The following is a 14,111-nucleotide window of genomic DNA, read 5'->3' on the forward strand; positions in this document are numbered from 1 at the left end:
ACGTCGATTCTCCTGTTCCTTGGATGCTGCCTGACCTGCTGCGCTTTTCCAGCAACACATTTTCAGCTCTGATCTCCAGCATCTGCAGCCCTCACTTTCTCTCTGTTCACCATATGGAACCTGGTTTGGCCAAACCCCTCTGAGGAATGGGAAACAGCCTGCACACTAACGGGATGGATCTAACTGGTTTATTTTAAAGGAGTCGTATTGTGTTCAAACAGATACAGATGGATGCATGACGGTTACCCCCTTTTTAATCTGTGTGTCCATTCCTCCCTGTCCAAACGCTGGCAGCCTGGAACAGATGCCTTGGTTGGTGGCGATAACCAACCGGGACCTACACTCAACTAGCCCGGGATAAAGTTGCTGTTTAAGATTTTTATCCTGTAGGTATTTGTTGCCAGATTTCCTTCGAATTCAGTCTGCATTGCATCTGAGCACATTCCAGGGAAATAAGGAGACATACAAAAAAAAATTTCATGGTTATGTGGACAACGCTGGCTCAGCCAGCATTGCCCATCTCTAATTGCTCAGAGGCCAATTGCTGTGGGTTTGGAGTCACATATAGGCCAGACCGTGTAAGGATACCAGATTTCCTTTCTTGATGGACATTAATGAACCAGATGTCTTTTTACAACAATTAGTAGTGGTTAAGTGGTCAGCATCACAATAACTGTGTGTGTGTGTGTGTGTGTGTGTGTTTTGGAAGAAGAGAGCACCTTGTTGAGGAACTGTTCTGAGCTTTTCAAAACGCTGTCACTGGCGTGATGAGTCAAAGTGTCTCCTCCTGTGCCTTACATTTGCTGAGTGATCTTAAAACAGTGTCATCACTGAGTGAGAAGCTAGTAATTTTATAATGCTCTTTGTGATAATTGGTCCAAACTACCAATAGCAGGAACCTGTTCAAAGGAGTGATTGCCTGCAGGAAAGTTCACAGATAATGTAAGTCAGTTCAGTTTCATAGACTTGGAATGTTCGGATCCATTCATGTGTGCTTCGTAGAATGCAATGGTTTTTTATATACAAATAACTCTGAATCATTGAGAACTGTGCTTACTCTCTCTCGTATTGTGCTGAGCAACACGGCTTTTTATGGGCTAGTTCAAATGCAGAATCATTAAGCAGCTCTAACGCAGACTCGGTGTGCACTCAAGTGCAGAACATTAGATTAATTTAAGATACGTATGGACAGATGCATGACTAGGTGGGGAGCAGAGGGATACAAATGCTTGGGAACAGGTTCAGACAGTGGATTTGGATCGGCTCAGGCTTGGAGGGCTGAAGGACCTGTTCCTGGGCTGTAAATTTTCTTTGTTCTTTATTCTAGATTCGGAAACGTCTGTGGAGGGAGAATGCAGAGTTAATGTCTGAATCCACTGCAACTTCTTCCAAGCTGAAAGATATTCGAAAATGGTTTTATAAAATTATTGAGGCATAATTCTTCAAATGGTGTGCAGGGTGTTCTAGCTAGGTGGATAAAGAACTGGTTGAACAACAGGAGACAGAGAGTAGTAGTTGAAGAGAATTTTACAAAATGGAGAAAGGTGACCAGTGGTGTTCCACAGGGGTCAGTATTGGGGCCACTGTTGTTTGTAATATACATAAATGATCTGGGAGAGAGCACTGTTGGTATGATCAGCAAGTTTGCAGATGACACGAAGATTGGTGGAGTAGCAGAAAGCATAAGTGACTGTCAGAGAATATAGACAGAGTGGATAGAGAAAAGCTTTTTCCCATGAAGGATTCAATAACGTGATGTCACATTTTCAAGGTGACAGGTGGAAAGTTTAAGGGGGATACATGCGGCTAGTACTTTACACAGAGGGTGGTGGGTGTTTGGAATGCGTTGCCAGCAGAAGTGGTAGAGGCAGGCACGGTAGATTCATTTAAGATGCATCTGGACAAATGCATGAGCAGGTGGGGAGCAGAGAGATACAGATACTTAGGAATTGGGCGATAGGTTTAGACAGTGGATTTGGATCGGCTCAGGCTTGGAGGACCGAAGGGCCTGTTCATGGGCTGTAAATTTTCTTTGTTCTTTGTTTGTTTATTACATTTCAGTGTGTTTAAAAAGATAGAAACTGCAAAAGGTAAATGTCCCTGGCAGATATATTAATAAGTCAAAAGTGACCATTGAAATAATGTCAAGTGCTTATGACTAAGGGGTAAGTTAAGCTAGAAAAGGGAAGGAAAATTTTTACAATGATGTTGCTGGGACTGGAGGGTTTGCGTTAGAAGGAGAGGCTGGTTAGGCTGGGACTTTTTCACCGGAGCGTCGGAGGCTGAGGGGTGACCTTATAGAGGTTTATAAAATCATGAGGAGCATGAATAGGGTGAATAGCCAAGGTCTTTTTCTGAGGGGAGGGGAATCCAAAACTAGAGGGCATAGGTTTAAGGTGAGAAGGGAAAGATTTAAAAGGGACCTGAGGGGCAACTTTTTCACACAGAGGATGGTGCATGTATGGAATGAGCTGCCAGAGGACATGGTAGAGCTGGGTATAATTAGAACATTTAAAAGATGTTTGGACAGGTACATGAATAGGAAGGATTTAGAGGGATATGGGCCAAACACAGGCAAATGGGACTAGTTCAGTTTAGGATACCTGATTGGTGTGGACAAGTTGGACCGAAGGGTCTGTTTCTATGCTGTGTGATTTTACGATCCTTCCCCTATGGAAGCAGTTTTGGCCTATCTTCTCTACAAAGACTCCTTAACATTCTGAATGCCTCTATTAAATCTCTGCTTAGTTTCCTCTGCTCATAAGTGAACAATTCCAGCATCTCTGGTGCCTCCAGATGTCCTAAGTTGCTCATCACGGCTATTTTTCTATTGTGTTGCTGCCATGCTCCCTCCGGGGTTTTGCACATGTTTAACAAGAATAAAAAAAAACAAAATTAAACCAGGAGTATGATGGCTAAACTTGGCAATAATAATCCAGCTAAGGTCAACTAGTTACAGTATTACCATAACCCTGCTCTTGCACATGATCTGAAACCAGAGTTTAAAAATTGCACACAACCTACTGTTTCCTGCTTTGACAACTACCCCCATCACCACCCACCAAATAATTTAGTTCCCTCATAAGCTCTATCTTGAATTTGATCGCATTACCAAACTTTATTGGCTCCTTGGATGGTCTATGGGTTTCTGTGTACTCTGTGCAGTTAAATCTAAACATTACCACTCTTCAGCTTGAGTTGTATCACCTTGCAGACCTTATTGCATCAAACAGCTTGGAAGAGTTCACCTATCTCCAAAGTGGACACTCTAGCCTCCAGGACTATGGTGGGATCCCCTTTCCCTGGCAATCTGACCACTCCCAGTTGACTTCATTCCTCTAATTCAGGCCTCCTGAGCAACCCTGATTTTAATCTCTCCACCACTCGTGACTGCACTTTTAGTTGCTCAGGCTTAAAGCTCTGAAACACATTCAGGACTCGCTGTTCTTTAGAAACATAGAAAATAGAAGCAGGAGGAGGACATTTGGCCCTTCAAGCCTGGTCCACCATTCAGTATGATCATGGCTGATCATCCAACTCCATACCCTGTTCCTGTTTCTCTCTGTTTGATCCCTTTGGCAATAAGAACTATACCTAACTCTGTATTGAGAACATTCAGTGTTTTGGCCTCAACCTCCTTCTGCGGCAGAGAATTCCACAGACTCAGCAGTCTCTGGCTGAGGAAATTCCTCCACATCTCAGCCCTAAATAGCCTAAACTGTCCTTAAGACTTTGACATGCACTTTCCTCTTTTGTGGCACTTCCTTACAACCTCCCACTTTTACAATCTCTCCTTCTGAGGTTCCGTGTGATATTTTGTTTGGTGATACTCCTGTGACGCACCTTGAGATGCTTTATTGCCTTATCGGTGCTACATAAATGTGTAAGTTCTCATTGTTGTGGTTCTAACTGTTTCTGCTGAAGGTTGATTGTCAGAACATTGGATCAGAGGAGGTCATTTGACCTCTTGAGCCTGTTCCACCCATTCGATGATATCTTGACTAAATTACAACATGGCTCCATGTCCCACGTATAATCTCTGTTGAAAATTATGCTTGAAATAAGTGCTAGGCTTCAAAATCATGAGCCACCACAAGGAGTTGCTGAATGTAACCCCAAGGCTTGTCTGCACGAAGAGGGCTTATAGATCCCAGAATCGCTCCTGTGTGGAAGCAGTTCATTTGGCCTATTGGGTCCACATGGAAAAACATCCCACTCAAACCGACCCTATCCCTGTTACCTTGCATTTCCCAAGGCTAATCCACCTAGCCTGCACATCCCTAGTCACTGTGGGCAATTTAGTATGGCCAATCCACCTAGCCTGCAGATCTTCGGACCAAGCCTCAATACCGGCCTGCAACAAAACAGCAGCATGCCAGGTTCTCTAGACAAGGAATATGGGTTGTTTATAATCCAAGTGGCACTCTTGGATTATAAACAGCCTATTCCCTCTTCTGAATCAAAAGGATAGACTTTCAAATTCCACTTCAGTATCTTAAGCAAAGAGCCTTAAGCTGTTGCTCCATTGTGGTACTGAGGGAGTGCCGCACTGTTGGAGGTAGCTGTCAGTTAGGTAAATAATAGTCCCAGCAGTATTCTGAGAAGAAGCTAGTGTCTTGAGCAGTATTTTTCATTCAACTGATGTTACTGAAACAGATTATTGGATCTTTTATCCCATGGCTGTTTGTGGCAGCTTGCTGTGCACAAATTTACTGGCACATTTCTAGTTTTGAAACAGTGAATACCTTTGGGATGTCCTGAGGTAGTAAAAGGTGCCGTAAAAAATGCAGAGTAGAGTAATTAAAATAAGCCTTATTTAAAATGTAATTTTTTTTTAGCCCAAAGTCGCTCAGCAGATTGTCACATTGAGGTGAATTTTACGAAGCCATCATGCTGTAGAAAATTGGGAACATCACATTCAGGCTGGCTCTCATTGTTTCAGTAGAACATGCTTGTCTGAAAGGTTCACTGATTGGAATGTGAATGATGGACTTGTTCACATGATAAATTCAACAGAAGTATCTGAAAGGGAATTGTGTATTACTTGGAAAGATAATTCAGGAGTGGAACTAATTGGAACCTTTTTACAAAAGCAATCCATACTGGCCCAATGAACCAAATGGCCACCATCCTTGGTTCCCTGGGATTTTTTTAGCTGTTTTCATTTTCTGCAGCTGGAAGTTTCCAAAAGTTTCAGGATTCTTCTATACCTGCAGGTTGGCTATCTGAGAGTTATAGTCATGGATAATGAGTGGTTAAAAGAAAACACAACTGTATATCCATGACAGGCCCACTATGATAAGTCAAGGAGTGCAGTGATTTCAAAATTCTCATTCTTTGTTTTCTCATTCATTCATGGCTTTGACCCTCCCTCCCTACCTTCATAATCTCCTCTGCACCAATGATCTTCTAACTTTGACCTCCTGAGTATTCCTGAGTTTAATCATTCCAGGAGAGGTGAAGATGCCTTCAAAGGAGATTGTCTCCAGTCTCTGCAGTTTGTCTCCTAAACATCTATACTTCGTTCCTCCCTTTAAGCTACTCATTAAAACTAACCTTCTTTTGATGAAACTTTTGCCAACTTGACCTGATATAACCTGTGTGGGTCAGTGTCAAATCTGGGTTAAAAACATGCCTGTGAAACGCTTTGGAACATTTTATTGTCGAAAAGGCATTATGTAAATACAGGTTTCTCTTGTCATTTTTGTTGTCTTTTCCCTTTCCAGACGTTGGCAGACAGCTTTGAAACACACCAAATGTTTTAGTTACAGCTTTCTGATACTTTTTTGTCCTGTTTTGTCTCCTCTCATGAAGCCCCACGGCGGATTACCATCCTGTATCCCTGTTGTATTTGACTTGCAAATAATCATTAAAAACAGTAGGTTTTCCTCTCGCGTCCTCCTTTCTGCACCTCTCTGTCTCTCTCTCCATTTTGCAGGTCAGCAACAAATGCATTTCATGCTTTCTAGTATCTGCACAAATATAATATGACTTAGCTATCTCATTGACTGTCTGCATACACACAGGCATAAGTTCAGGGTTGCTGATGGTGGTGGGGTGGGGGGGGTGGGGGTGGGAAACGGCGTAACAAAAACTCAGTCTGTCCAGCTCATGTGACCTAGCTTTTGCGTTTGAAGCTTTTGATTTGTGAATAAAACAAACTGGGACCCATGAAGGCTCATCCGAATGGCTGCACATAGGAGACATTTGTAGACAATTTGGGCATCCCTATTGGTTCACAGCTTAACAGAAAGCCAGATCTGAGGAAATGGATTGCTGGCGACTTCTAAAAAGCAAAAGGGATCAATAGCAATGTGGAAGGCAATCCCTAAAATCATCTCGTCGCAATGGAATTGGTTTCGCTCAGTCCACATTATCCAGTGATTGTGCCAAACGGCCGTTCATTTGGGTGTTACAATCAAGTCCATTGCTTTTCAGTTCTGATTATCCAAAATCAAAGAGCTGAATGGCCAACTCCAGCTCCTATTTTCAATGTTGTTAGAAAGAAATACGGAATCATAAAACGCCTCAATCTCAAAATCAAAAGACACTTTTGTTTAACCCAAGAATTTCCAAAAAGAGCAGAATGTCTATGTGGAATGGAATTTTATCTACCTGCTGAAGTAGTGGGACCGTTTGGAGCCTGGTTTGATTCACTAGCTGGTTTTATGGTGTTCTTTTCCCAGCATTATCGTTCCACTGGACCAATTTGGACATGATTCCATTTTAGTGCTTTCACTTCTACAGAATGTGGGCACTGTCCCAGACACTTTCAGGGAGTTCTCCCTCTTGCCTTCCAGTGTGTCATGTTAAATCCAGAAAGAAGGGAAAATAAATGCAGAATAATAGTCCAGATGCTGGTGGGGTTCTAGAATGAAAACTGAAAATGCTGGAGAAGCTTAGGAGATTTGGCAGCAGCTGTGGAGATAGAAACAGAGTTAATGTTCTTGATACAAATGTGCTAGATTCTCCACTCACTGTCACTGTTTGTAATTATAACCACTGCCCAGTCACACATCTCGCCTTGACAGATTAAATGTTGCCACTTGCCAATGAAACACCATTGACTCTGGTTAAAAGGGTGACACAGTGGCTCAGTGGTTAGCATTGCTGCCTCACAGCACCAGGGACCTCAGTTTAATTCCAGCCTTGGGTGAAGTTTGCACATTCTCCCTGTGTCTGCATGGGTTTTCTCACACGGTCCAAAGATGTGCGGGTTAGGTGGATTGGCCATGCTAAATTGCCCATAGTGTTCTCAGATATGTAAGTTAGGTGGATTAGCCATGGGAAATGCGGGGTGACAGTGACAGGAATAGGGTAGTATGGTGAGCCTGCATGGGATTCTCTTCAGAGGATCAGCATGGATTTGATGGGCTAAATGGCCTGTTTCCAAACTGTAGGGATTCTGTGAATTGAATCATTTAAAGACTATTGTCTTTGGATTATCAACTTGAAAAGATACTATTTTAAACCAAGGGACTGTGGAAGGAATAGTTCCATTTTAAAAGTAAATGTTACTAGAACTCATTGTGTGTTGAATTTCAGTAATGTCATAATCAAGCAGTGGAGAGGATGCTATATACCTCTGCTCCTGTGGAGGGTGGGTTGTGTGTGTATGTGTTTGTATGTGTTCAGTGCAGCTTTGCCAATGACAGCCTTTGGATTGGTTTTTTGAGCAGGACCAGTTGTGTTTTCAGAAGTACTCAGCAATGTAACAGCATCTTGATTGGTTCTTGGGTGAGTGACCGCAGCTTTGCGTTTGGACATTGCAGTTGAAACATTCAGCTGTGAAGAAGAAAAGCTGTCCTTCCCTCTCTGTTTTGTGTGCACTAAATCCCGAATAGCTAGCTGCACTCTCTCTCGGGTAAAACCATGTTCAGTGACATTGAAAGGTCAAATTCTCAAGCAGTGAATGAAAGGTTTAAAATCACGGTGTCTACAACCTCATTTACTCCTCGAGGAGTTGATTGGAACTGAAGGAAAATAACTTATTGTTTCCTGTAATCCAGACTGGTGCCAGAACTGTACTGAATGACAGTACAGTTCCTTCTTCACCTGTAATATTTGTATCTAGTCTGTATTTGTCTGCGTATTTGCACGTGTACAGGGTTTTAATTAAAAAAGAGTAGAGTTTAAGTTGTAGGGAGCTATTACTTATCACTTATGTATATTTTTGCCATTGGTTAAAGCAATCTGTTCACAATCATTAGCTGTTTTCTTGTTAAGTACAGAAATTGTAAAACCACAAGACCTTAAGATAAGGAGCAAAATTAGACCATTTATCCATTGAGCCTTCTCTGCCATTCAATCATTGCTTATTGATTTCTAAACCCCATTGTCCTGCCTTTTCCTGTAACCCTCGATCCCCTTGCCAATCAAGAATCTATCGTTGTTTTAAGTACACTCAGTGACTTGGCCTCCACAGTCATCTGCAGAGATGAGTTCCACAGTTTCATCACCCTCTGGTTGAAGACATTCCTCCACAGCTCAGTTCCAAAGGGTGGTCCCTTCATTTTAAAGCTGTATCCTCAGGTCCTAGTCTCTTCTACTGATGGAAACATCTTCTCTATGTCTCTAGGCCTCTGAGTGTTCTTTAAGTTTCTGTCAGATATTCCCTCATCATTCTAAACTCTGTTGGGTACAGACCCAGAGTCCTCAACCACTCCTCACATGAAAAGCCCTTTATTCCCCATTCTTGTAAAACTCCTCTGGACACTCTCCAATACCAGCGCAACCTTCCTTAGATACGGGGGCTAAAATTGCTCACAGTAATTTTAATGCAGTGTCTGCTCTTGTATTCTGGCCCACTTGAAATGAGTGCTGGCATTGTCTTTGCCTTCCTAACTGCATGTTAATCCTAAGACAATCCTGATTCCCTTTGTGCTTCAGATTTCCAAAGCCTTTCCCCGCTTGGAAAATAGTCTATGCCTCTATTCATCCTACCAAAATGTATAACTTACACTTCCCAACACTGTATTCCACTTGCCACTTATTTGAGCATACTCCTAGCCTGTCCTAGCCTTCCAGCAGCCTCCCTGTTTCCTCCACACGACCTGACCCTCTACCTATCTTTGTGACATCTTCAAACTTAGCATCAATATCTCCATGATGAGTGTTTACTTTTAACCTGGGTTCATTAGTCATTTAAATTTGGGTGCAACCTTTTCATGTTGGAGACTGCTGTGGCAATAGTGGAGCTGCATTTCCAGTACTTTATGCCAAAAATTCTTGGTAATCAATGCAGAGAAGATGGTCTTCTTATTAAAGGGTTCTAAAAATTTATGGCATTCCTCAGTGAATCTCCATGGTGTGCAAATCTTAATGGACAACCAGACATTGTTCTGTGAAATTGAGACAACGTAGCAAGCTTACATTACTTCCCAATATTTTGCACTCGGCCATGTGTTCTACAGAATATTTCTCTCCTTTAGACACCCCATTAAGGGCAAGTCCTATTAAGATATAGTAAGTTGCCAAGGTTCTTCAACCTATGACCACGCCATCTCAAAGGACAAGGGCAAGGGAACACTATTAGCAGGAAATGCCCCACCAAGTCACACATTGTCCTTGCTTGGAACTTTAGTATTGTTTTTTCCACTGTCATCAGGTCAGAATCCTAAGGTTCCCTCGTTAGCAGCACTCTGCGTGTACCTATGTCCCAGGGACCACAACAGGTCTGCAGCTAACTGACCACCAGTTTTTTGAGGACAGCTCAGGATGGACTATAACCACTTGCTTTGACAGTGATGCCCAAATCCCATGGACAAGATTTTGAAAGTTCATGAAGGGTTTCAACAGAGGCTTGAATTTCTCAGAATATTGAGTAGATTGGTCAGAGTATTGAGTACAGGAGTTGGGAGGTCATGTTGCGGCTGTACAGGACATTGGTTAGGCCACTGTTGAAATATTATGTGGAATTCTGGTCTCCTTCCTATCGGAAAGATGTTGTGAAACTTGAAAGGGTCCAGAAAAGATTTACAAGGATGTTGCCATGGTTGGAGGATTTGAGCGATAGGGAGAGGCTGAAGAGGCTGGGGCTGTTTTCCCTGGAGCGTCGGAGGCTGAGGGGTGACCTTGTAGAGGTCTATAACATCATGAGGGACATGGATAGGATAAACAGACAAAGTCTTTTCCTTGGGGTGGAGGAGTTTAGAACTTGACGGCATAAGTTTAGGGTGAAGGGGAAATATATAAAAGGGTGCTAAGGGGCAACGTTTTCACACAGAGGATGGTACATATATGGAATGAGCTGCCCGAGGAAGTGGTGGAGGCTGGTACAATTGCAACATTTAAAAGGCATCTGAAAGAGTATATGAATAGGAAGAGTTTGGAGGGATATGGGCCAGATGCTGGCAGGTGAGACTCGATTGGGTTGGGATATCTGGTCGGCATGGATGAAGGGTCTATTTCCATGCTGTGCATCTCTATGACTCAATGACTCTATAATATTTGCCAAATGGAGGTATATTGATACTGGGTCTTGATGAGAATTGCTTTATGCAGAGTGAATGTGTATTGTGCTTCAGTCAATAGGTTGGAAAGGTGTCAAAACTAATTGCAATTGCTTCTCTTTTGAATGCACTAATGGTGCTGTCAAAGCCAGCATTTGGTACACATTATAAACATCAGGGACAGCCAGTACCAAGGTTACATTTGAATCCCACTGTTGGCACATGTGACTGTGGCAAAATATTACTTATATTTAAGAGCAGTTCTATGGTTTCAGTTAGTTAGACACTAAGACGGATAAAGGCAGAGCTGAGATCTATGCTGAAGAAAGCTGTTTGGCAACTAGATGTAGTTGGACGCTTCTGTGTTATTAAACTCAGGAGAAAGTTCTTGGAGTTAGTAGGCAGATATGTTGACTCTTTAGAGGTGTATGGGATACACCCAAGCTTTTCTGTTTTGTGTTTTTTTTATTTCCACCCACATGACCTCATTTAACAATCCTTCCCGATATCATCTCTCCTCACTGCTATTATTGATTCCATGATCAGTACTGTTGCCCTTCCCTCCTCTTCTATCCTTCTCTCTGGGTCATCTGATTAATCTGTAACCATAAATATTGACCTGCCAATCGTGCCCATCTTTCAGATGGTCGTAGCTATGATATTATACTCCCAAATGCCAGTTTTTGTCCAGCTCATCTGTCTTATTCCTCAAACTCCTTGCATCAAAATATGTTCCGTTCAGCCCTGCTAAACTTGCTTTTTCATCCAACCTATGTTTCTTCCGCCTGGAATTGTTTTGGGAGGACAATTTTCAAATTTAGGGTAAAATCTGGGGATCATGTAACCTCTGCTGAAGTGTACCTGTCAAGCATCTTGGTGATGAAGGAAGGCCTAGATGTTTTTTGGCTGGTAAGGAGGTTCAAGGTGTTTACACTTGAAGGCAATTGCAGTCAGCTGTGTGCTAACGTGAACAGAATTAAGTGTCTGAAAAGCTTTCAGGATGTTGGGCTGTAAACAGTTGTGCTTTAAATTGTCTGTAACTTTGGTAATAGGCCTCTCGAGGTGAGCTGACCACCATCTCTGTGGATACATGGGCCATGTGATGCATGTTACCATAGAAGTGTGCTTTGAGAGATTAAGGATTGGAAGATGTCACTAAAAACTCTAATTCAGTCAGGATGCCAAAGTGCAGTAGAAGTAAAGAAAAGTCGAGGGTGTGGTGCTGGAAAAGCACAGCAGGTCAGGCAACATTCGAGGAGCAGGAGAATCGATGTTTCGGGCATAAGCCATAACATTGATTCTCTTGCTCTTTGGACGCTGCCTGACCTGCTGTGCTTTTCCAGCACCACACTCTTGACTCTAATCTCCAGCATCTGCAGTCCTCACTTTCTCCTAGTAGATGTAGAAAAGCCGTATGAAGCAAGATACTTAGCCTCATCATATTTGACTGTAGTTGGGGGCTTGTGCATTCATTGGTAAGACTTAATGTGTGAAGAGATAAAATTAATCTGGAAGATTCATCTAGTAAATTCTTGGAAGCTAAGAGTCATTTTGGACTGATATCTGAAAACTGAATGATTACTTAAAGGACTGTGTGACCCAGAGCTTTAAAGTATTTTACATTGATTGTGCTATAAATAAAATGGGGCATTCCATTCTGTGAGTTAAAGTATAAGTTGCATACAAATATATTATTACATCATTGAGTTTTTACATTTGTGACAGTAAATGTCTTAAACTTTTTGTCATACTTTCACCTATTAAGCAGAAATTTGAGTTTCTTTTTCAATAGTATCCTCAGATACTGAAGCTGTCCATGTCAAATGCAACAAGTCCTGGACAATATCCAGGCTGATAAGTGACAAGTAACATTTATGCCACACAAATGTCAGGCTATGATCATCACCAATAAGAGACAATCCAACTACTGCCCCTTGACATTCAATGGTGTTACCATCACCGAATTCCCCACTATCAGCATGGGAGTTATAATTGACCAAAATCTCAACTTGACTCACCACATAAACACAGTGGCTACAAGAGTGGGTCAGAGGCAAAGAATACTGCAGTGAGTTAACTCACCTTCTGACTCCCCAAGCCTGTCCACCATCTTGAAGGCACAAGTCAGGATGAAATACTGCCCACTTGCCTGGATGAGTGCAGCTCCAACAACACTCAAGACGTTTGACAACATCCAGGACAAAGCATCTTGCTTAATTGGCACTACATCCACAAGCATCCACTGACACTCAGTAGCAGCAGTGTGTACTATCTATACGATACACTGCAGCAATTCACCAAAGATCCTCAGAGAGCACCTTCAAAACCTATGCCCACTTCAATCTAGAAAGACAAGGACAGCAGATACATGGGAACACCACCACCTTCAGGTTCCCCTCCAAGCCACTCATCATCTTGACTGAGAAATGTGTCTCTGTTCCTTCACTGTCGCTGGGTCAAAAGCCTGGAACGCCCTCCCTAATGGCATTGTGGGTCAACCTACAGCAGATGGACTGCAGCAGTTCAAGAGGGCAGCTCACCATCACCTTCTTAAGGGCAACTAGGGCTGGGCAATAAATGCTGGCCCAGCCACTGATGCCCACATCCCACAAATTAATAAGTAATAAAAACATGATCAGCCCCTGCAGGGGTCATAACTGGTGGCAGAGCTATGATGGGCCAAATGGCCTAATTGTCTGCTGTATTCTGTTAATTTAGGCGCTCCATACTGATAAGAATGCTTTCTGCAGTTGGTGGTGTAGTGACAGAGTCAGTGTTCGAGTAAACCAGAATCCCAAGTTAATGATCTGAGGACAGGCGTTTGAATCCCACCGTGGCAGATGGTGAAATTTTGTTTCATGGTCTTTGGCGCGTGTGTGACAGTGGATGGGTATCACTGGGTAGCTTGTGTTAGTTTAGTTTAGTTTCCCTGCGGTGTGGAAACAGGCCCTTCGGCCCAACCGACCCTCCGAAGAGCAACCCACCCAGACCCATTTCCCTCTGACTAATGCACCTAACACTATGGACAATTTAGCACGGCCAATTCCTCTGACCTGCACATTTTTGGACTGTGGGAGGAAACCCACGCAGACACTGGGAGAATGTGCAAACTCCACACAAACAGTCTCCCGAGGCTGGAATTGAACCTGGGACCCTGGTGCTGTGAGGCAGCAGTGCTAACCACTGAGCCACCATGTTACAAGCCAACATCCATCAGGAACAGCATTCAAATTGCCCTGAATTAAACACACGTAATCTTTTACATTTTGGAACTGGGATGATCACGTAGGCAGATGCCAAAGTTAACTGTACTGGTGAGGACTGACTGTAACTCAACAAAACTGGTACAGTGTGTAATAACAGTCATTATATTACAACTGTTTTTGTCATCTTGACATCTTGGCGTGGAGGCATGAAAGATGATGCAATCAGGGAAGATTCCTTTCAGTTCTGCCTCCTGCTGAAAATCCTCTTTCAAAGGAACTTAGTGTGCCACTCCCCTTTAGGAGAAAGTGAGGACTGCAGATGCTGGAGATCAGAGCTGAAAAATGTGTTGCTGGAAAAGCGCAGCAGGTCAGGCAGCATCCAAGGAGCAGGAGAATCGACGTTTCGGGCAAAAGCCCTTCTTCAGGAATGAGGAAGGTGTGCCAAGCAGGCTAA

At 42.9% G+C, this 14,111-nt stretch overlaps 1 protein-coding gene across 1 annotated transcript in view; it reads left to right on the forward strand.

Annotated features, from left to right (window-relative positions):
- The window catches only part of gnmt (glycine N-methyltransferase), a 54,756-nt gene that overhangs the window by 690 nt on the left and 39,955 nt on the right, over positions 1 to 14,111 (forward strand). The window lies entirely within an intron of this gene.

The sequence above is a fragment of the Chiloscyllium plagiosum genome, chromosome 3 (genome assembly GCF_004010195.1).
Source record: "Chiloscyllium plagiosum isolate BGI_BamShark_2017 chromosome 3, ASM401019v2, whole genome shotgun sequence".
NCBI classification, from domain to species: Eukaryota; Metazoa; Chordata; class Chondrichthyes; order Orectolobiformes; family Hemiscylliidae; genus Chiloscyllium; species Chiloscyllium plagiosum.